Source organism: Rattus norvegicus, chromosome 15 (genome assembly GCF_036323735.1).
Source record: "Rattus norvegicus strain BN/NHsdMcwi chromosome 15, GRCr8, whole genome shotgun sequence".
Lineage (NCBI taxonomy): Eukaryota > Metazoa > Chordata > Mammalia > Rodentia > Muridae > Rattus > Rattus norvegicus.
Window position 1 is genome coordinate 15,938,747 of NC_086033.1, and position 25,153 is coordinate 15,963,899.

At 46.5% G+C, this 25,153-nt stretch overlaps 1 protein-coding gene across 4 annotated transcripts in view; it reads right to left on the reverse strand.

Annotated features, from left to right (window-relative positions):
* Positions 1 to 25,153, reverse strand: part of Ptprg (protein tyrosine phosphatase, receptor type, G) — a 683,913-nt gene that overhangs the window by 640,078 nt on the left and 18,682 nt on the right. The gene's annotated exons all lie outside the window — the stretch shown is intronic.

The following is a 25,153-nucleotide window of genomic DNA, read 5'->3' on the forward strand; positions in this document are numbered from 1 at the left end:
ATTCAGCATAATTTTTACATTATAATTCCTTAATATGGTCTCCTGCACTTACCAGGCCTTCGCCTACGGGGCATTAATGCAGACATTTTCTGAAAAGGGATACACGAGCTTCCTGCTGTCAGTCAAAGCCATTTAAAATATGACAAAGGAAAAGACAGTGCACCTCGGAGGTTCTGAGAAACACACTGGGCACACCTTAAGCTCACGGAATTAAGCGAAATGTTTTCAGACCTATCTGTACATGGTGACTCCTTACACAGACACATCTTCCAAATCTCTCTAGTGTTCGGTACAGGGTCTCCTGCTGAACACAGCCTCTGGCAGGAAAGGGGGTGTGTGTGTGTGGAAAGCTGCAAACAGCAAGACTCCCCTATACGCCTGTAAAATCAAGCCTTTCTCAGTTGGACAATTAGGTTTATAGAACTAATCAGGGAGAGAGAAATGAAGGCCATCTGGTTCCTGGAATATCTGTGTGTGACTGACACCGTCTTCTTGAGGTAAGCTTCCATGGAGGAGAAGGAGGAGAAAGCAGGCACGGGCTCTGACAAAACACTATATACCCTTGGGACCACGAACCTGCTCGAACCCCTCAGTCCTTCATCTGGAAGCTAGAAGAGGGAGTCAAAGCCTAGCTGGGTGGACCTCCTTTGATTCCTACCTCACCTCCTATCAGGCTATCCTGCCCCATCGGACAGACTGCTTAACTGGTCTCTGTATGCAGGACCCCTGCCAGACAATTGTGCAGTTCCTCCCATGGTCTCCTTGGGGACTGGCTTACATGGTCCACGTTAACCTGAAGGGTGAAAGGGTCACACTAACCTAGAGTTGTCCTTCAAATACCAAGCACAGGGTTACTTACAGTGAGTCTCAGATAGAACGCACAGCCAGCTACTCAGTGCTTCTCCCAGGCCTCCACCAGGCCTTTTTCCGTCCCTTGTCTTCCTATCCTATCTACTCCACAACCTGCACAGGGCCACCAGGAATAGTGTTTCTCCAGTCTTCTCAAACCCAAGCATCAGATCTGCAGCCATGCCTTAGATCCAAGATGCGGCCACCGCTGCCCAAGTAACAGCAGCCAATGACACAGAGCCATATCAGGGATGTTACAAAAAAAAAGTGTATTTTATGTACAACCCAAGGGGAAGGATGAAGTGAGGTAAATGAGTTGTATACACCCTTCCTCCATGTCCAGAGACCCGCACATGGCTCTGTGCTCTACTGAAGGAAGGCATGCCTTCTTCATGTTCAATGGGTATGTGTCCAACCAAAATGGTACCTACTACGGCAAGGAGCATAACCATATCTGTGAAGAGAAAGAGCTTGGTGCAGAATCCTGATATCCAGAAGAAATGATGCCACATCTGCACAGGAGAGTGGCCTGAAATGCATTGGATAAAAGCAAAATACTACACACAAGTCAGTAAGAGCCAAGCTTCCCTCTTGTTAGAGGAGAGAGGTACTAATGCACACAAAAGAACACTAAAACGGACCATGCCACGTACAGTGGGGACAGCAGGGTGAGCCTGGGGCTAGCAAGACATAATGCTCACCAATCACTATAGCCTGTTAATTACTTAGGAGGTCTGGGAGCTGCAGCACCCTAGGAGCAATGTGCACACACAACGTCTAGTCCTGGCTTTCGTATATCACTCTTCTCTGATGGGAATCACAAGTCCACTGGCTACTGTGTTCCTGAGCCAAAACTCGAAGCAGGATGCAGCAAACCACAGTGTGCCTGGGACTTCTTGTTCCACGGAGTAAGAAAGTATTGGAATAAAATGACTCAGACAGTTCTAAAGGGACCCTGGAGCTACTCTCTGAATGCGAGGTGATCTGCATACCAAAGAACGATGAGGAATTATAACCCGTTAACTAAAAGAGAATTCCTTAAGTTCTCAACCATATAAATAAATGAGCAGGTTAAAACCTTCATGACCAGAGTATCCAAAAGCTGCACATAAGGTGCTTATTACCAAGGAGGTAAGTAGGGGGTGACTTTATGATGGGGAATCACAGCAGATGCCACCTTCATCAAGTAACTGGAGCTGAACGCATACAAGAGCACAAAGGCAAGTGGACATGCTGTGCCACCTAACAGAAAGGACTAAAAAGAACGGGCACCATATCTGTGGTTCTACGGTCCTGATGCAAGACCTGAATCAGGATGCTGGAAGATGAACAGCGGGCAAAGCAAAACTAGGGGACAGTCCACAAACTAAGTGGTGTGCTATCTACAAATGCATCCTGGTCCTGAAAGCCAAGGAAGCCTGGGAAAGTGCCCCAGACCTGAAGAAGACGAAGAGCGCATAGGATTCTGAATGCCTTCCTTTGTTCTGGCACCTTTGAGTGCAGTCTGAGAACCACACTGTGAACTTCAATTGTGATCATTTACAAGACGATCCTTGCTTACTGAAACCATGCGTGCACCCAAGCACCCAGAGGGAGATAATGACTCAGTAGAGGGATGGACCCAAACATGGTAGGGCGAAACAGTTACGTTATGGTTGCTGTCACTGTTGCAACTCTTTCTCTTTAACCTCTGATGTGACGTGTGCATACAGAGTCTGAAGGTGGAACATCCCTCCAGGACAGAGAGACAGGAGGGTTACTGAGGTGGGAAAGGGATGCTTAAGATATTATCTACAAGGGACAGAACGGCTATCCAAAACTCCAAGGTGTTGAGATGCTAGAAGAAGTATATTTCACAGCAAACCCGTTGTCCCTGAGGCTGGAGAGACAGCCCAGTGACTAAAGCATTTGCCATACAAGCATGAGGAACTGGGCTGGCAGGCCGGAACCCACATAGTGCTACCACAGTAGCACACATCTGGAGTCCCAGTGTTCCTATAGCAAGAAAGCAAGAAGATGGAGAAGTCCCGGGAGCTCGTGGGCCATCTAGCCTTGCACTCAAGGAAGAAAACGATCAAGGCAAAGGCAAGGACTGAGACCCCCCAAAGCCGTCTTCTGCACGCACGTGCATGCACACACACACACACACACACACACACACACACACTCAATGTCTCTTTTTAAGGATTATCATCTATATAGAGCTCACTAAGTAGAAATCAACGAACTAAATTATTTCCATGTTAAGTCATTTTTTCTCAATAAAAATCTCAGAGGGATTAGGATTGCTCAAGTAAAGCTATATCTGAAACCAACTCAAAGAGGGAGAGGCCAAACCCCAGAAAGTTTTCGGTTATGTACACAAGTTGGTGAGAAACACAGCTAAGGATTTGAACCTGGCAGTGCGACTCCAGAGCCTACACTAGACCATCCAGGCAACCCCACACAGCTAATCCGAAACGATGGGGAGACAGAAGGGAGACAGACCCACAGACACCCAGACAGGAGTGAGAAGAGACCAGAGTGGCTGAGGGACTGAAGCAGAAAGGCATATTTCCAGATGCCAGTACTGCATGCCCCCAGTGCCCTGAAAGCAGGGAAACTACTTAGAGGTCTGTCAGCAGAAGTTCAAGTGGAAAGCACAAGGCAGAGTCTTTGGTTTCTATTAAAGAGAAAGGTAATGAGACTCGGACTGGCTGTAGAGAGCTAGGCTGTGAGAGCTGTTTTCGGTGAGACAACTTCTCCATCGGATGCAGTTCACACTATCTGCTGGTGGTCTGGGACTCTGGCCACCTTGTGGTTCTTCTCCCCTTAAGGAGCATACTCGGTGTGCTGACAGATTTCCTTTCCTGTGACGAATACCTGAGATAGCTAAGGAAGGTTTATTTCGGCTCCCAGCTCCAGACGTTCCCCTCAGCGGCTGATTGGCCATGTTGCTCTGGGGCTGGGCCAAGGCAGTAAATACATCGTGGCAGGAATATACTAGAGAGTCAAGAATACACTTGTTCTCCACATGCCAGCCAGGAAGCAGTAAAACACAGGAAGGGCCAGGATCCCAAAATCCCCATCGAAAATTTATCCTCGTGACTGAACCATGCCCCACCCTCAGAGCACACAGGCCCTCCCCAAAGCACCGTGAGCAAGGACCCATCCTTCAACAGCCTTTGGGAGATGGCTGAGGTCCAAACGGCTCAAATGAAGAAGAAAGCCACCGTTCTGATCTTCCATTTCGACACCCTAGTAACCCAATAATGGCTGGTGTTTTACTGACCCTCTGCTGTGCTCAATTTAGGTAACTATTCTCCCTTGATAATAAACACCGTCCAGTTCACTCTAATTCCGTGGCTTCCCTTCCCACGGAGGATTTCTCTCCACAGACTAAGTCATTTGTACCCGCTGCATCTCATCAAAGACTGTACCTGGCACGGTAATTGGGAGGGACTTAAATAGATAACTTAACCTTGAGAGGATGTTCATTTGACTCAACGCAGCCTTTCAATCTCAGAAACACACAAATTCCCATTCACCTCAGCATGTCTGTCTTTAATTATGACAGCAGTGCCGAGAAATTCATTTTCAAAGAGCTGATTGAGCCACAAGGGAATATTAATACCTAAATATTGAAGCAATACCGGTGCTTTGACGGAAGGGAAGCTGGTTCTGCTAGATGAAAAGACTTCAAAAATGTCTCTGGTCTATGCTAAACAAAAAACAAAAAACGAAAACAAAAACCCCATGTTTTTAGCTCTCTGCATTAAATTGGGAAGTATAAGGTATTTATTCTCTTAAAAAACGTATCTTATCATCATCAAATGCATCTGCTGTGGTGCGGCTGGGCTAAAGGGTGTCAGCTCCTCTTTGCATCTAGAGGAAATACGTCTTTCTCAGTCTTCACCAGCTAAGCAGAAGGTGCTTGCAGTGCCCACTGAAGCTGTAGCCAAAGCTTTTCCCACTGCAGGTGAGCAGACACGGAGGAATGGAGGGGCCCAGGCGACAAAGTTGACCTGTGCTTTGTCACGGATGGCTGGTTCACAGCAGTAGACTTTCCACCAGATGACTACAAGTCTAATATAATAATAATAAAAATTCCAGGAAGCAGAGAATCCGGAACCTGGGTAAGTAGACCACAGGATCCTACTCCGTCCCTGGAGCTGATGCCACTGTAGCTCTTCAGTGATTTACAACCCAACAAGCCCTCTTCCATTGATGATGCGCTGTTATGGGGTAGCGTTGCTCCCTGCTCGTTCTAAGAACTCTTAAAGTATCGCACTGAGAAGACATTAATGCACCTTTAATGCAGGAGACGGGAGAAGAGAAAGCAGAGGGTCAAAACAGTCAGGAGAAGGCATGAAAACAGCCTCCTGTCTAAAGACACGGAGACAGGAGCCCTGGGCTCACAGACAGCACATGCCATTATCCAGATCCACTAAGACAAAGGAAGCATAAGTGCTTTCTGGTCACACTCGAGTCTCCAGACCTTCTCCAGACTGATGTTTTTCAAAGGTGTGACCACAGCCAGGCATGGTGGTACACAGCTTTTACTCCCAGCACTAGGGAGGCAGAGGCAGGAGGATCTCTGGGAGTTCTAGACCAGCCTGGTCTAAATAGTGGGTTTCAGGACAACAAGAGGTACATAGTGAGACCATGTCCAAAAACAAAAAGGTGTGGTCAGACAAAGTCCTTTAAGGACAGCCTCCTACTGCCTGGGTTCTAATACAGTTTATCAATGAGCTTTTAAACCCAGGAGGGCAGCAAACTTCTCCCACCCCATGTTTCTGTATGGCCTCAGGTAAAGTGATCAGGGGAAAGGAAATCTATTTTTAAGTGGTTGGTTGAAAAAAAGAAAAAGAAAAATCTTATTTTATGACACATTAAAAGAACATGAAATTTAAATAAAGCTTTATTAGTACAGGGCCAAGGCATGTTCAGTGCAGTATTGGCTGTTGCCACATCCGCAATTCAACTAGCCAGTGAGCTGTTGGTAGGAAGGAGAGTGGTGGAGGCCTGATTGAGCTTGACGGCACACAGAGCTGACCCGAAACCAAGATGCTAGCTACAAATAGATGGAATGAAGAGAGTAAAGCGAGAAGCGAGACAGCGATGGCTCTGGGCTGGCCGGCTTACACACAGGACTCCGGGTGCTCCACAGGGAGCCTCCGAGAGATCAGTATTCCCACCCCACACATGAAGACCTAGAGTCCAAGAAGGGTGAGTGATGCCCTAGCGAGGTTGTAACCACATCTTACAGAGTGTCACCGCATCATGCCAGGGACCTTATAGATGCCCTCACAAAAGTATGCGCTTACAGGATGACGCCGTAGGGGGTGGGGGTGGGGGTGGGGGGAGATTGCTACAGACCATCCCAGGATCGCAGCACTACATGATGTTCCTGAGTCCTCACAGGGCCATAGTTCTACAGGGTGTCTGTCACCAAGGCCTGGCAATGTAACAGCCCTCCAGGATCTCTTCCAAGGTCAACAGGTCTGATCTCCTAAATCTCATATTGTTAAGTATCACAGACAGTTGAGATTCCTATTCATAAACTGGCATCATTCTTGCCATTCAGAAAAAAAAAAAAACCAGGCAGTGAAAGAATAAATAAAAGGACAGACTGCCTGCCTTTGAAAGGAATGGTCGCTTAACAGAGAAATGTTTGTGTTATTAAATACCACACACCACAGTGTTAAGTGCTGAGGGATGCTTAGCGCTTCTTTCGACAGTTAGCCTGGGCTAACTGAGTACAGCCAGATCCAGATCAAGCTAGGCAAGCACACTATGTAATCTCTTTATTACCCAGAATACCTGCTGGATGGAAGCCTGCATCATTGGCCCATGGAGACTCTCTCACACAAGCTAACCTCTCACAGCCATCTCTATATCCAGCAATAACTCACTTGTAACCTAACAGACAGTGACAGTGCATCTACCGATTGATTAGGGTCTTCTGAAATATCTAAGGAAGACTGATGACACGGCCAGCAGTGAGCTGCAGATTTCATGAGTTATTTGGACTACTGGGAACAGCAAACATGCACGGCACTCAGAGTGTGCAAGGAACAATCCCAAGTACCTTCAATGTAGCGACGTGTTAAATTGTTAATTCTCCCATCCCGACCAGGACAGTGTCAGAATCACTTTCATCTCACAGATTAGGAAACTGAGCCACAAAGAGAATAAGCTATTTGCTAAGGTCCAGAAGCCAGAAAATTCCACAGGTAGCTTGGCTTCAAACCCAACCCGTGGTGGCATCAGAATTCATACATCTTCCTGCGTGCCTCACTGCCTCTCCATGCTGCCCGACTAAAAGCGGTTACTTACGAACAGAACGTAGTTGTGTGTGACCAGGATTCAATCGGCGCTATTCCTACACATACATGCAGGCTCTTAGCTTTCCACAGCTGGGGAAAGGGTAGAAACAGTAACCTATATGATTTGAGAAGAACCAAGAAAACATTGTTTTGCTCTAAACTGCAAAGCTATAACTTACTTTGAAAGAGGAAGGCCCGGGGGACATGGCTCAAGTGCTTGTCACGTAAGCATGAAGACCTGAGCTCTATACCCAGAACTATTTTAAAAAGAGAAAGAAAAAAAAAAAAAGTCAGGTGAGAGAGCATATGCGTGTGATGTTAGTGCTGGGGGCGACAGAGTAATGTGGATCCCCAGAGTTTGCTGGCCACCTGGGTTAGCCTACTCGCGCGCGCGCACGCGCGCACACACACACACACACACACACACACACACACACACGAGATGAAAACTACCCACAATACTTAGTTTCGTAGGATATTGTCAAGAGGACAACTTTGCCTTCATCTACGAGGCTGCAAGAAATCTGCTACAGCCACTGTCACCGAGTCTCCTGGCTTTCAGCAACAAGCCAGATCACATGTTCAGTGCTGAACCAATCACGAAGACGGACTCTAAATAACCCCCAAAAGTCCAACGCAGAGCTGGAGTTTGGCTCCTCCCCCAGCTAAAGACTTCCAAGCTAAATCGAGGCTTTGTGAAGAAGGATGGTGGTCGAGATGCTGCTTCAGGACCAAAACGCATCTCCGAAAAGGCGTCTGTACAGGACAAGACAGACTGCAGAGGTTGGGTGGGCCACACGTAGGGCAAACCTGGACCAAAAGCAGTGGACGACTTCATCCTTCATATCACTAGCAAGCTTTAAACGCTGAGCTAATCAAGGAAAACTTCGGCCCTCTGGTTTCTACTGAAACGTAAGAATGATTTCACAGCACTGGCTCAAATTCCTGCAAGGCAAAAACCAATTCAAGCCAGACCAAGTTGGCCCCGGACAAGAGGCAAGTTATATCCAGCTCGCTGCAGTCGGGCCACTCCCTGCTGCTCTCTTGCCTCGGTCCTACAGCTTCTTGGGCCAGATGGCATTTATTTGGTTTATAACTCCAGTATCTGCCTTTTATAGACAACTGATGGAGAAAATAGGTCAAATAACTGCCAAAACTCGGAAATCTAACTGCTGCCGCCATACCTCCGCCAAGAAAAAACTTACTTCCAAGGAGAAGCAGGAGGCAAGAAACAGGCTAAATCAGATTCCAGCCACATTCTGGGTCTTTGTTCAGACCCTTCCTTTAAAAAAAATAATAATAGTAATAAATAAATAAAGCATGTAAAGTTCAAAGAGTGAACAGGACTGCCTCCTTTTGAGGAAGAAAAATCCCATATGACAGCAACAGAGATGAGGCTCGGGGCCCACGACTGTGACATCTGGCTAGTGTGACGTCTGAGACATTTCAGTGTCAATAAATCCTAGGAATACAGTAGAGTCAGAGTCCTGCTGCCCCATGGTATAATACTAGAGATGTTATTCCTAAGTCTTTAAAGGATGCCCGTGCTGAGAATGCCTGATTGGACCCTATAGAAAGTCTAGCAACCAAGGTGTCAGCTATAGTGTGGAGGATTCAGGGCAAAGGATACCAATTAGAAACACCTGGAATTAGATTAAGTTGATCTGTTCCGGGGTGTCCTGATCACATTGGGCTCCTGAGTGATCACTTGTCAAGGACTTTCTTTTTTCTCTTGCCAAAGATCCATGCTGCCTAAGAAAATGCCATTCCATAGGCTGAGAGCGGAGGAAGACACCTAGCTTTAGCACAGAGAGAGACAACATCCTGGACCAAGTCACTGAGAGGAAAGCAGGCATCTAGCCTGGGTCAACGTTTTACTCCTGACAAATAGGAAACGATGTATATCGTGCAAGCATCTAGAACAGTGGTTCTCAACCTTACTAACACTGCCACCCTTTAACGCAGTTCCTCGTGCTGTGGCGACGCCCCCACCCATAAAAGTAGTTTGTTGCTACTTCATAACTGCAATTTTGCTACCGTCATGAATCGTAATGTAAATACATATCTGATATGCAGGATATCTGATATGTGATTCCCCCAAAAAAAGTCACAACGTACAGGTTGAGAACCACTGTTCTAAGAGCTCAGAGGAGAGGGTAGTCACCTTCTCATTACCGACATCACAGAAGCTTTCAAAACAAAAGAGTCAGCCTGAAGATGCCACTGACACGGGGCTGTGGAGATGGCTCGGTCTGTGAAAGCGCTGCTGCCTAAGCTTAGGAATGAAATTTGTATCCCAGCATCCACACTAAAGAAAAAAGGAGCCAGGCTCGATGACCGGTGTCTGTTACCCTAGCACTGGTAAGAGGAGGATAGCATTGGTTTCCTGGAGCTTGCTGGCTGACTAGCCCACCCCACCGAGCTGATGAACACCAGGTTCAGTGAAAAGACCTACCTCAGAAAATAACAAACGGTAAAGGAAAACGACGGCATCAAATGCACACGCACAAATGTACACAGGTGTGCACGTACCCACACACACACAAACCCGTACACACGGGAAACTAAATCACATTAAAACTACATTATGTTGACACATGGTTGAAGAATTTAGACCCAGCCGTTCCTGAACCCAACACCTTCCACTCTTTGACAGTAAGTCCTCCCTGCTTTGAGCAATGGGGTGTCACGTTCTCTCTTCCAGCTCAAATTTCAAGGCACCACTGTCTCAACTCGGAAACCAAGAATTATTTAAACGATAACAGGAAGGAGGAGATTTGAGGCCCACCCTAGTTGAGGAGCTGAGGGCAGTGGACAGCTACTAGGGAGGAAGAACCAGTCTTCTTAAGGGTGTGGCCCTTGATAGGTTGCCCAGGCAACAAGATGCTTATTCTAGAAGCACCAAAGGACTCAGTGGGCTAAAGAAACAGGACATGAAGTTGTAGGGTGGTGTTGTGGGAGAGAGTCTAGGAGCTGGAGGGGAGGAACAGGGAATAGAGATGATCTATATATAATCCATCTGTGTTATGAAAGCCTCAGATCTAAATTTTAAAAATAACTAAATGGAAAACAGAGGTACCTCAGATAATGAAGCCAAAAAAACTGGTACTCTTTGCAAAAATTCTGAGAACACATCTGGATACTATGCAAGCCAAGGACTGACAATTAGGCTCTTCCCAGAAAGACCATCATGCTGTTTCCTGTGCCCTGACACGGACATGAACCCCATGGGCATGTTTAGCTAAGGCAGTCAGGGAAAGATGGGCAATGACCTGAGTCAGAACCCAGGAGTGGAACAACTGGGGAAAAGACCCAAACATGGCACCATTATTCCAACACGGCCCCTCTGATCATCACCTCTTCTTGATTTTCCAAGCTTTATTGAGATATAACTGACAAATTAAATTGCGTGAAGTTAAGGTGTGAAACAGAAACATGGGATCCATGTAAACACTAAGAAATGATTACCACTATTTACTAAACACATCCATCACCTCGCCGCAGATCCTCTGCACGTATGTGTGTGTGAACTGGTAAGACGAGCCCACTCAGCGAACCTCAAGTTCAAACTGCAGAACTGGTAACTACAATCTCTACACTGTATGCTGGGTTTCCAGAACAGCACCATGCTCTACATGGAGGTTTCTACAGCATTTACCCAGCCCACCCTGCATTCAGCCCCTAATAAGTCCTGGTGGTCTCCTCCCTGACTGCAACTTTTTTAGGTTCCACATCTACATGCAGTCTTTCTCTTCCTCTGACATAGCATAAGACCCCTTCCTCCCTGTCTTAGGGTTTACTGCTGTGAAAAGACAACATGACCAAGGCAACTCTTATAAATTATAAAGGACAATAACATTTCATTGGAGCTGGCTTATAGGTTCAGAAGTTCAGTCCATTATCATCAAGGTAGGAGCATGGCAGCATGGAGGCAGATGTGGGGCTGGGGAAGCTGAGTGTTTTACATCTTCATTTGAAGGCAGTTAGGAAAAGAATGGCTTCTGGGCAGCTGGGAGGAAGGTCTTTCAAAGACCACCTTCCCAGTGACACACTTCCGCCAACATGGCCACTCCTACTCCAATAAGGCCACACCTCCAAATAGTGCCACTCCCTGGCACCAAGCATATTCAAATCACCACTCTCCCTTGATGTGCGCCCTATGTAATCCCTATCCCAAGATGGGACTGTACCTGTGTTTCATTCCTGGCATTACTAATGGCAAAGGTGAAGAAGGGATTTTACCAATATCCTGAAGTCCCTCATCAGCTGACATACTGGAAAGAGAATTAATTCATTGTGAGACAGTAACGTCACAAAGACACCAGAAATAGTGGAGACCAGACCTTTCAAGAAGCACACGTTCATGTAGTGGAGACCCTCCTGGTTGCAAAGATACTTGGTTTTGAGAGGTGACACTTCAGGCCTGTAACCACAGAACACTAAATGCTACCCACCCACAGCCCCCAAGGCTCAAATGTGCCCAAAGGGTGGCTGACACTGTGCCCTCAGCCTGAGAAAGGACCTAGCTTACCCTTACGCCGAATTCCTTACCCTTCACCATGTAGTCACTGAGTTTCTAGTCATCTACTGCGTGGCAACAGAAAATAGCAAAGGGTTGCAAGCCACCAGGAAAACATCAGGCACAGAGGCGGACTCCCTGTCTTAGTCAGGAAATGTGGCTATGAAAGACCTAGCACCTTCTCCTTGTCAGGGCCAGAATGAAGCACAGTAAGTGACATTACTTAGGAGTCACAGCCCATACTCGAGGCACTGTTAAGTGTTTACTCAGCATTTACCAACTGAATGAGAATCAGAGCTATGGAAATATATCCTCTCCCAGGACAAGAGTCAGTAAAGGAGGTACGTGAGATGTGGCATTTGCTTGGTCAGACTATGGCAGAATCTAAGGAGCGTCTGTGGGTGCCAATGTCCCTTGTACCAGCCCCGTACTCTCCACTCATCCCTTCCCTAATGCTGGATCTATATCGTCAAAATGTCATGAGAAATGAATTAGGCAATGCGTATCAAGGTGCTAAGCTCCACTTGAATGTACCAGGTTTATAAGAAAGATCTGCAGTAAAACAGATAGAATTGATGATCATTGTATTAAATGAAATTAGCCAGTCTCAGAAAGGCAAACTCTCTGATATTCCTACATAGTTCCTGATAAGTGGAACAGAGATACACACACACACGCACACACACACACACACACACACACACACACACACACACATACACACACACACACACCGAAAGAATTCACACAGCATAAAATAATAAGTCAATACATTTTTAAAACTGGAAATTATGGTGAGCGCACTGCTGGGTGAAAGGAGATATGGGAGAACACGTGCAAAGACGTGCCAGAAGGGACTGGAACTACTGTACGACACGAGCTCTGGTGCCTACTTTTTATTTTGTGAGTTGCTCTCATACAAGAACGTAGTCCCAGTAGGAAGCTTGAAAGCACTGAGCGGAAGTTAAGGGTTGAGCTTTGTCCTCCCTGTAAAAGACATGTAAATTCTCGGAATGTGATGAGGTTTGAAAACAGGGTGATTGAAGCTACCATTACTCAAAGGGGCACTGGAGCGGGCTGGACCCTGCTAAGGGTTAAAAACAAACTGCTCCCATGAGCTGTCTTGTTCTCCACCAAGCAGTGCTATCTTAGAGATTGTGGATACTTTGAGGAAAATTAACTCAAGTGATTGGGAGGGCCATTCATGCAATGGGCCAGAGAGACTGTTATTCCTGGTCTCTCTGATTCCTGGCCAGGCATGAGACAGTAGCTCTCCTCTACACCCGCCCCCTGCTGCGATGGTGTCCTGCTCAAGTAAAGGGTAGCAAACAACAGTGGACTGGGCCACCCAAAATCATGAGTCCGAATAAATCTCTGCCCAGTCTGTCTGTGTTGGGTGTTTGGGTCACGGTAACACAGAAAGGGAAGGAATATGTGCCCTTAACTCGTCTACTCCGATGAGTCAGTCACCGGTCCTCATCCTGACAGGGAGAGGCCAGATGGGAGGAGTGCCGCCAAGGAGATACAGACACAAACAATCATGCCAAGAGCAGGTGGAGTCATGAAAGTTTGCACACGACGACCTGCCACGGGGACAGCCTCCAGAACAGAGGCAGTCAGGTGCTATGAGATTTAATTAAAACCGATGAACTCGGGGCATCCGTTACTTCTTAAATGTATCACAATTGAAAGTTTACACAAGTATGAATCCTAAAAGACTGTGGTTAATAACCAGCCTTCAAATTCCCGACTATGTAACAACCTGCTCTCATGGGCACCCGTGAAATCGGCAGAGCAGCAGGGAAGCCAAGCCCAGAGCACGAGTCCTCCACTCTGCAGTCCCAATACCTCCAGGCTCTACAGCATGGCCTTAAAACTCGGCCCCTGTGCAGACCAGGGGTCAACCATGCTCTCTATCCCTCCGTAGCAGACAGTGTCCGCTGTCCTCCTAGCCGTGACGTAGTATTCCTACCAAGCTTCATGCAGCAGCTGCGTGACAGTGACAGACAGTGCTCAGTTAATTAAGCCAGTTTTCCTGCAGCTGAAACCATGGGTCTACTTCCTCCCTCGTCCCACAAAGCGTGCGTGGCAGTTCGAGTTTTTTACCAATATGGGAGTAATTTGAAATCAATTTCCCTGTCTTGGATGAACAAGGGACTGTTAAGTGTGACCCACAGAGAAAATTAAAGGTCTGTTTGTACAAGGCAGCTTGTGCTTACCTGGCCTTAGCTTCGGAAGAGGGGTGGGCTGGGTGACTGGCGATGGCACCCTTTAGGGAAGTGGGTCTTAGTGCTAAGGACTGTGATCCCAACTCTTTCTGGGGTGTGTGAGCTTCTCTCTAACTATAAAGTGGGGGATATTACTTTAACCTCCTTATTCCACCACCAACGCATGCTCAGTGAGCAATGACCGTGAAATAGGCAGCCTGGAGACCCAAGTGTGCAAGACAGACGTCTCAACCTTTGGGCGGGCAGTCTGGCCCACAGGCTGGAAAGTGAGTGCAAAAACAGCCTACAAAACCCCTGGAGGATGGCGCTGTTGTTGAGAGTCACTCACTAACCTGCGACTCGCCAAGAAGGCTGGGCTGGCTGGCAGGTGAGCCCCAGGGAGTACCTGTCTCTGCCTCCCCACCCATGGGCTTATAGGTCATGGCAGCTCGGCTACAGGGCTCAGTCATCAAGGTTAAGTAACAAGCACTTCATGGACTAAGCCATCTCCAGACAAACTCTGAGAGCAGAACCGATAGCTGAGCATCGGCTCCACACCACCACAGAGGGCTTGCCTTTCCTGCTTTAAATGTTCAATGTCAACCGATGTTGCAGAATATTTGATCCGAAAGGCTGTGTTATCTACTGAGGGGAAAAAAAATCTGTTTCTAGTTTAGCATGCACATTTAATCTCTGTGGCTGGAACACAGACATGCTCTTAGTACACACCTTTAATCCCAAGCAGTGACGGGTAAAGTGAGTTTGTAGAAGGAAGCATCCGTGTTTAAAAGGGATGTCTAATTGAGCGGCAGACAAAGTGACAAATCAGAGAAAGATTTGACAAAATAGAATACGCCCAACTCTCAAGAGAAGAGAGAGAAAAAGAGAAGTTACTGAAAGGGCAGTGCAGAGCGAGGAGAGGAGGCAGTTTTACTGGGACAGCTATACAAAGACAGGTTGCAGAAAACACGCCAGACACAGGTGAAGACAGAACCAGCCAGAGAAGGAGAAGGAGACAGAAGACTGGAACATACTGCCAAGTGAGTATGAGGCCAAGCGACGTAATTCAAGAGAAGAAAGAAAAGCCAGACTGAAATCAGTAAACTTGGAGAGGAGTTTGAGTCAGATCAGCTGAGGTGAACCAGCCAGCCAGAGTTCAGAGAGAACAAAAACAAGTGCGCTCATTCAGCAGGAAGTCTCAGGGGCTGAAAACACTGTAGGCCTAGATAAGATTGTATAGAGACTAGAAGAAGTCTCTATACCTAGGTTAGAGAGAGAGGCAATAAGCCTCGCAGATGACAATTTCGACAGGCGAAAAGATGCTTTTACAGACTGACTTCAGAGAGGACCATTAAAAATAGATGGCAACCCTACTGGCTGGCACTAGTCACGCCCGGTCTCTCTTATCCCTCACTTCTCCCCGACACTTACTGCCATCCTCCAGGTGTTATCATCCATTGGCTTTCGTCACTTTTTTTCTAGGTGTTGAAACCCACACCCCAGGATACACAAACACGCTCTCATGCCATGGTATCTCAATGTCTTCCCTGACGGTTATGGATAAGTCAGCCAACAGAAGAAGCTTGCATGGGTCAGAAGTCTGAATGTGGTCAGCTCCCCTTTATCACATAAACTGGTCCTGGTGGTGTGCCCTTGTAACCCCAGCACTAGAAAGGAGGAAACAGGGCTGGAGAGATGGCTCAGCGGTTAAGAGCACTGACTGCTCTTCCAGAGGTCCTGAGTTCAATTCCCAGCAGCCACATGGTGGCTCACAAGCATCTATAATTGGGATCCGATGCCCTCTTCTGGTGTGTCTGAGGACAGCTACAGTATATGCATGTAAACAAAATAAATAAAAGGAAAAAAAAGAAAAGGAGGAAACAGAACAATATAATCAGGAGTTCAATATAATCTTTAGGTACACAGCCAGTTTAAGACCGAGGCTGGATACATGCTTCAAAACAAAGAAACAGAGAGCAAAGAAACCCACATATAGTATCAGCCTGTCCAAATTACCAGTGCAAACATACAGCCCACACTTGCGGCAATGACGTACTGCATGTTGTTGTAATTGCCGCCGGCTGAGCTTGACTAAAATCTGAGTCTTCCTGCTCCTGACCGGAGATTATACTTAGTAAGTTTTGGAGACCCAGAAGAAGATGAGCAGAAGATTCTGCAGTGTGTCCGTCCCTCTCCGGGGTCTGCTTTCTTCTATTGTAGTAACGAGACCTCTACAACTTTTAGAAACACGAATGTGTCTGCCGTGGTAAACAATGCAAGGAACGGAACATTGAGAAGGTCCACACACAGCAGGAGTCCAGTAATTTGAATGTGTAGGTTGCCCGATCGATCGGGGCCCAATCTTATTGGCCACTCTAGAGATACAAAGCTAACAACCTGTACCTATTATGGTTGCGTCCCTCCTACCCCCACCACCAAAAGTCCGGTGGCCTAAGTGTCAGCGGCTCGGCACCTGACCTCAAATAACTACATACTAAAGTGAGTTGACGTCATTAGAGACGACCTGAAGCCAAGAGGATTGGTATTCTTACAAAATGTGGAAATGTGCGGGACAGACAGACAGTCGTGAAGGCAGACAGGGAGGTAGCTCTGCCAGCAAAGGTGGCCTGGAAGCTACAACAAGCATTTGGCAGAAGCCACCGGCCCCACCCATGCCTCGGTCTCAGAAGAGTGAAATACCACATTTTTGTTTCAGCAGTGAGGTGTTTGTTGTTCCTGTCACACCAGAATGATGTACTGCTATGAAGGCCCTGGCTCACTAATACACCTAACAAGTGCACAGCGTTACCCGCGTCCTCACTCTATATGGCTGTCACACCCAACTTCCTGGGCAACAGTCTTGTGACTGTAAGACTTAGAGCCAGGGCTCCAACTCACAGACATCCACCTGCCTCTGCTGGGTGCTGGGACTAAAGATGTGAGCTACCATCCCTGGCTCTAAAAAAAAAAAAAAAAAAATCCATTTTTAAGGTACACATTTTCCAACTATTTTTGAACATAACATTTTCATTTTTTATAACATTTTTATTGGTTCTCAGGAATTTCGTATCATGTGTGCCAACCACACTTCCCAGCCCTCCCATCTCAGAATCCATTTCCCATTTTTAAAGCCAATTACTAACTGTGAACAATCACGTTGGTCTCTAAAACGAACTGTCTTCCTGCCCAGAGCATTTTTGTCTCCAGAACAGGGTGCAGGTAAAGTGAATGATGACTGCACAGCTTACTTTTTAACAGTGTCCTTGGGGGCTGGAGAGAGAACTTGACCATTAAGGGCAGCTGTTCCTACAGAGAACCCAGAATCAGTTCCTAGCAGCCATGTGGCATCTCAAACCATCTGTAACTCCATTTCCAGCAGATCTCTCATGCCCTCTTTTGGCCTCCTCAGCCACTGCATGAACATGATGCACACACACATAGACAAGCACTAATGAAATAAAAATGAATCTGTAAGGAAAACAAATAGGTAAAACAAAGATTCTTTTCATGTCTTTGTTAAAAAATATGGTGATGCTAATTTTATTTTATCAGTGCTTTCTTCAAGCTTTATTTGTGGAGAAGAAAACTCTGCCTAAAAGGTATCTAAGCTTTGACTGTGATGTAAATGTTAGTAAATTCCTTATCTTTTATACAAACCAGTTATACAAAGCTATATAAAACTAAGATCCCCCCACCTCTATAAAATAAACAAATGTAATTTTATAAAACTCTTAAATGCTGGAGTACACATTTAATCTTAGCCTGCCACTCAGAGGGCAGAAGGAAGCAGATCTCTATGAGCTCAAAGCCAGCATGGTCTACCTAACTAGTTCCAGGCCAGCCAGAGGTACAAGTAAGGCCCTGTTGGGGGTAAGGGGTAGGAGGAGAGAGGGATTGAGGAGAGAAAGGGGGAGTGTGAGAAAAGGGAGAGCTAGAGAGAGGGTGTGTGGGGATCCACTATCATCTCCTTAGGTAGCCAAAGAATTTCTCCTTTGCCCAAGTTCTAGCATCTATTTCTTCCTTAGAATCAGCGAACTGTTACCATACATGGTTCATGGTTGCGATATTTCATCACAGGAATAATAACCCTAACTAAGACAATTATTTTTAAAAAAAACTTGCAAATAAATAAAAACCTCACACAGAAAAATTTACCTGAGCCAAACAAAGTCTATAGAACTCAACCAACTGCCAGGTCAGAACAGGCCCTTGAAAAAGACACTATGAAACGTCACATTAACTTTCAGGATCAAATATTTTTCCTGCACGTATCCATCGCCAAAACCAAAATCATGCCAAAACCAGAACAAGAAAAACAAGTTTTCTTTCTTGTTTCATCACTTGTGTCCATTACTTGAGTCCAGTCCTTCTTCGTCCTCTCAGACTCTTGCTCTCTTTCCTTTGCTGCTGGGCACTCTGTGTTTTCTTCATCTTCAACTTCCTTGCATAGCTCCTGGTGATCAGCTTTCTCCTTTGCAGAAGGCAGGGAGTTAAGGAAGGGATCTCTTTAAATGTTTCAAGGACTCAGCTACCCATCAAAGAAGCAAACTCCTCACCAGCAGGTGACGCCAGCTTGCACAGCAGCAAAGCAACCCCTGATCCTGGTGTTTCTGTCCATAGAGGAAATATTACTGCTGCGCTCTGTATGCAGTGCATGCAGCAGACCCAGATGGAAATTGAAAAGTAGTAGACGTCATCTGTGTTTTGATTACATGACAAACATCTATACCCAGATCGACTCTCTCCCTTCTAACCTGGATTAAGAAAAACTGCCTTCATTTTCCCACAACAGACTAAGGATGGCTTTTCTTTGAAAAGGTGAGCTAATTGTAACCATTCCCTGTGGATTCCAGACCTGCCTCTGCTTAGATCAGGCCATTTTGTTGCAACATTGTGTCTCTTCCTGTAAACTATTTCCCTAAGCATGCTGGCAGCCTGCCCTGCCATGCTTTATCGATAAGAGCTAGCTTGAAAGCAAGGCGTCCAGATTATAAGCAGAGTGTAAATCACCGCCAAGCAAAGCGCTACCCAGATTCACCCTACCCCACAACCCAACCAGCACAGCCCCACCCCAACAAAGTGGCATAGAGCATCTACTTAACTCATACCTAATCAACATAGCCAAAACCAACATCTGAGGGTGAATCACATGGGTGTGGTCAGTCACCAGCCTCTGAAGTTGACCCTGTCCTATAAACATCCTGCACCTGATAACTCTACCAGGCCTGTGTGGACTCCTGGGATCTCAGAGGCACAATAGAGATGTGCCCTACTTGCCTGAGGTTACCTCAGCCAACAGATCAATTCGCATTAGTCTCAGGATGAAGAAATAAATGTCCTTGTAAGTAACAACCCCCAGTGTCCCTGCACAGATGAGGTGCAGGGACTCTGGGTCATAACCCACCTATTGCTGCCTCCCGGATGGGTTGCTTCATCCAATCAGAGTGGCTGGCGACATTCTGATTTGTACAACCATGATGCTTTCAAATACTAGCTGGCTTATCTAATCACTTGAGAATAGGTTAGCAATTCAGTGGTCCAAGCTGAGCAGCATGAGTAATTCCCTTGTGTGTCCCCGCACCTCCTAAAAGCCAGGTGTGTTCGCACCTCCTAGTCCTGGGGACTCGGTATGCAGTGGCATACAGAAGAGGCAAGTGGATCCCAGGGCTTTGTTGGCCAGCCAGTTAAAGTGATCTGTGAACTCTGAGACTCCAAGGAAGATAGTCAAAGTCAAACTCTGCGCTACAAACATGCATACTCATGTGCACGCACACAGACACACACACACACACACACACACACACACACACACACACTCATGCCCAAGAAACATGCTGGCTTAGTACCTCACTGCATTTGAAATGATATTTTGAAAAGCAACTATAACAATCAATACATATTCACTCCATGCCACAGTGAGCACCCTGGGATGTGGTCTTAGTCTTTAAACACAGCTGTCCGTCTTCTGTCAACATTGCTGACAACGCTCTAAATACTTCAGGGAGAAAGAGAAGCCATTCGCTGTGATAACACGCAAAACTCTGCATCTTTCCCGTGCCTTGGAGGTTGAAAGAAACGAGGGCCTGATGAGGACCAGCTAGGTATTCATTTATGCAGCCTGACAGTGCTCCTCTCTGTCTTCTTCGGTTTCCTTGACCACTGCTCCCCATTCCTAATCCCCTCCTCATTAAAAATGCCTCCATCAGAACAGAAATGAAGAGAACAGGGATGCTGTTCGCAAGGGAATATGATGAGAACTTCATTCATCTCTAATTCCTGAAATCAGGTGCACTTTAGCTAAGGGGGAGCTGTGTATGCAGTTGATAGAAGGGACGGACGCTGAGAGGGAGCAGTTCTCCATCTCTCTTCCTCCTCTTCCCCATCCCCTATGCTGACAAAGGAGATGTTGATTCCGGGGTTGACAGAGGCCTGAGGGTTTGCAGGAGAAACTGGAGGAAAGCTGCAGAGAAGCACGCTGCCCAGATTTGTCCCGGCCACCACCACAGGAGGAATAGCACACTGCACCGTGACTCAGGATGAGGAATGTATTGGGGCTCTGCAGACAGGCTCACCACAGGCAGAAAGAGAGAGGAAGGAAGGGAAAGGAAGAAAGAAGGGAAGAAATCAACGACCAGCAAAGTCAGATGAGCCAGGGAAATCGGATTCCCAGCCTAGGTTATCCAAGAGCCAGGTAAAGCCAATGCTTCCTTCCTATTGTAAGCAGACACCCACCGGCAAACGTCCACCCGAGGAGAAGCACACAAGAATGTCTGTGATTTGAAGCAGGAAAGAAGTGGCTTACTCCTTAGGTATGTTTTCAGCAATGAAATACTACATAGCTCTTAAAAGGGCTGTGCTAATATATGAGGTAAATAATGTGGTTTTTTTTTTTTTTGCTAACTTGCAAATGAATAAGCAATAATATTACTTGTACAAAAATCATCTTTGTGTTCCTATATTTCTGGTGTAAATCTGCTGAAATAGCTTCCTATTGTTGAGGAGCAGTGAAAACAGTTTAGATGTAGCCGAAACGCTCTGGAAAAGAACATTTTCATAAATTAGGAACAGAATTCTACTTCGAAAAAAAGAAACCCCTAATACCCACATTCCCTATGCTGAGGAGATACTCACACACTCCCTGGCTAGTCCCATCCAATCAGAAACTAAATCGCAGACCAAGGAACAGAGAGACAAGAGTCCACAGAAACTAGAGGCCTCAGTCAGTCTCCACAGGACAGCATGTGTCAGGCAAACGTTTCTGATGCCAGCCTCGCCTCCTGCCCAGTGCCTTGGTTTCCTTCATAGATTCCTGGACACTGGGTCTCTTGCCCCACACCAGCCTGAGGAGGCATTTTCAGTCAATCTAACCCAACAGCTAACATTACTCACGTGCCCTTTTTCTGCTTCAGTTTTCCACACTGGGCTGAGATATCTATCCATCTATCAACAGAGCCGCCCTCCACTGGGTTACCGACTCTTCAACTCAAAGGCTACGGACAAAGCAATGAGCCTTGCCATCCTGACCACGCATTGTCCCGAGCTCCTCATACTGACACCACCAACCCCACTTTTAGTTTTTTTCTGTTTTATAAACTCGTGTCACTGATCTCTCGGTGCTGCAAACATGTTAACATCAAGACTGTGTCTGGGGGTTGGGGATTTAGCTCAGTGGTAGAGCGCTTGCCTAGCAAGCGTAAGGCCCTGGGTTCGGTCCCCAGCTCCGAAAAAAAGAAAAAAGAAAAAAAAAAAAGACTGTGTCTGATGAGAACTACACAGAGAGTCCGAAAGCACAAGCAAGTGGGGGGCCACTGGAATCAGATCCCAAGAACCAATACAGACATGGGGCATGCTGGTGATACCTGCTTGTAATCCCAGCTCAAAGGCAGGTCCCAGAGCTTGCTAGCCAGCAGCTGGCACAGTCTAGTCAATGAGCCTGGGGCAAAGTAGAGACAGATTGTGTCAAAGGAGGGAGACACAGTTCCCAAAGATGACACCCAAGCTATCTCTGGTCCATGGACACGCACCCACTCATGCAAACTAACACACACCCACATAGAAAATGGTGTTTGTTTAAGACCTGATGCTCAGCTAGCTGGTATGTATGTAGCATGTACAATGTTCTGAGCTCAGTGCCCAGAGCTGAGAGGCTGTATCTGCTGCTCCTGAACTAACGGGCTGGACAAAAAAAGAAACTACATGCCCCCAATCCCAATGGAACCTCATTACAGAAAACCACTCCATGCTTGACATCACTTAGTAAATAGTGGGGTAATCACCAGTGGTCAGAGGACACACCTGGGTGGCACATGGCCCTATAAAGCAGAAAAGGAAGCAGTACCCTCAAAGTTCGGTGAAATGCTCCACTTTCCTACCACAGCAGTTACTGAAGGCAAGGGAAAGGAGACGGTCCCAGACAACATCAGAACAAAGAGATTCGACCCGGCCCTGCTGGTCCTAGGGCTCTCTCCAGTTCTATACTTCCAGATCCCTGAGCTCCCTAAGCACCACTACCATGGGCCTCTTCAACGGTGCTGTGGACATAACACCTTTGAAACCACACTTTAGGTTTTTTGGGCTTTTTAAATCGGCTAGCTCGGCCACCAAGGCAACAGGACCCAAGGCTGCCCCAGATCCCCCAAACAGCTCTCCCATGTTCCCAGCCATATCGTCTCACCCACCAGAGTCCAACCCCACAACCCTTACCAAACATGACCTGGTAATTGCATCCCTGATGCCCACGACCTAAGCAGATAACAACGGCTGTAATTAGCAAGCGTCCCGCTGCCAAGGCAACCGCAGTTCTTCTCTTTCTCACTTTAGATTTTCCAGACTGGAAGTTTTAAATGCTGGATACATTAAGGGATGGAAAGTGTCTAGTCTACTCAATCAGAGGAATATATCACCTAATGAAAGCAATTAAAACAGCAATTAGTTAAGAACGCATACTTGCAAAACAAGGGAAGAATTGGATAATAGGAAAATTGAGGAAAGAAAATTGTAAGTATGATTTTGTCTCAAATGCTCAGCGGTTTCACTGAAGTGTTAATGAACATGGGGGTGCGTCTTTCATCCCAGGGCTCAGGAGACAGAGCAGGAGTAACTCTGTGAATTTGAGGTCAGCCTGGCCTACACAGTGAGACTCCTCAACAAACCCCCCTCCAAAGGTGTTAAAATTCCTAACTTTGATCAGTGCCTTACAATTCTTTTTTTTCCCCCTGATTGGGAACTACATGGTTCCATGAGACAGGGAGAAATCAGTAGCCGACACATAGTAGGACCACAACAGATGCCGCAGGTATGATGTGGATGGCCCTTTTCCCAAGAATCTCCCACCATGGGTCAAAGAAGAATTTGAAACTTCGTCTTCTCTTTTTTTCCTAAGAATTAAGCTTTATACTGAAAATATGTTTCTGAATATACATGTGTTTCTCTTTTATAGAGCCTTTTTTTTTTTCATGTGTATGTGTGTGAGCCTTCGGGAGTTTATGTGTACCACATGCATGCAAGAGCCCTCAGAGGCCAAAATCCCATGGAACTGAAGTAACAGATGTGAGCCACTCCATGACTGCCAAGACTGAACCTAGACATTCTGCAAGGGCAGCAAGTGCTGAGCCACCTCTTCAGCTCCTAGAGAGAGAGAGAGAGAGAGAGAGAGAGATTGTGCAACAGTACACAGCACAGAAAGAAGACCTTGGACATTGGATCCCTTAGAACTAGAACTACAAGCAGCTTTGAGCTGCCTGACATGGGTGGTCGAAACTAAGTCAGGTCCTCTGCAGAATCAGTCCACACTCTTCTCTGAGCATCCCTCCAGCCCCTCTACAGTAACTCACTAAGAAGTCTGCCAGTCACCGAAACCAAGCAGTCAGTCATTAGTTATAACTAGGGGCTGGCATTACAAATGACCTCCACCTAACTACATGAATCTCTCTAATTTTCTAACACGAAATTACTATACTTCAACAATCGGTTATGGAAGGAAGGAAGGAAGGAAGGAAGGAAGGAAGGAAGGAAGGAAGGAAGGGAGGGAGGGAGGGAGGGAGGAAGGAAGGAAGGGAGGGAGGGAGGGAGGGAGGGAAGGAAAAAAGGGAGAGAGGGAGGGAGGGGTGGGAGAGAGGGGGAGGAAGAGAGGAAGGGGAGGGAAGGAAGGAAGGAGGGAGGGAAGGAAGGAAGAAAGGGAAGAAGAGAGGGAGGGGAGGAAGGGAGGGAGAGAGGGAGGGGAGGAAGGGAGGGAGGGAAGGAAGGAAGAACAGAAGGGAAAATGTGACATTCCCACAGGAAGACACCAGACATCAAACTCCAAAGTACATGACCTGGGAGTGGCTTGCAAACACGGGGATGGGTAGGATAGATCTGCTTCTCCAACAATGTTTTTCTAAAAGCCCAGATGCAAAGACGCTGTGGTTGCTGGGAATCTATAAAAGGCAAACACAATTCCAAGGCCAACAGTCTAAGTTTTGAAGACACGATGGTGAGCAAGGCTTTACATCAAAGCAGGGCTTACAGTGAAGAACGATCACATTTGGAGACACCAACCACAAAGAATTATTTTTCGGACAGAAAGAAGTAACAAAACTGAACTTTACTCAAAAGTCCAATGTTCTGTCGGAAGCACTTGTCTTCATAGTTAAACACAAATGAAATTGCTTCTTATTGATTTTAATTTAGGTTTAGAACACCGGCTGTCCAATAATGCCGAGAACAGAAAGAGAATGCACAGGACGAGATATGGGTAGGAGCAAAGCTCTAGAGGCAACCTGATACTCTGCTGACCTCCATTCCACGCAGAAGCTAAAACAAGGATCAGGCATGACGCACAGCCCTACTTCAGTCTCACCCTCTAGGGCCTCCTACCATCATGGACTCATTCTATTCGTTTTAATTCAAGCTGGAAATGTTGCTCACTGAAGTCTTCCTTTGTACCTTGCAAGTTCTTAGAATTCTCATGCACAAATGAAATCCAGAGAAGCATTTACAGTGAAACGTTATCAGCATATTTCCCCAGAGAGAATGCCTGTCCATGTTACCAAGAAAAAAAAAATCCTTGGCTTCTTTAGAAACTGAAAATGGATGAACTTGGGACTCAAATGCTAGGAACCAGAGTCACTAGGAAAGGACTTCATTAGGCAGGAGACAGTTCCTACTCCCTGCATATCTACCTGTCCACACATGGCCTTCCAGCTAATATCTGTACCCTTGCTGAGTAACGGCCAATATCAATGCTGAGTTCAAGTGGGCTGAAAAGAGTCACTGAAAGGAGTGTGCCCATC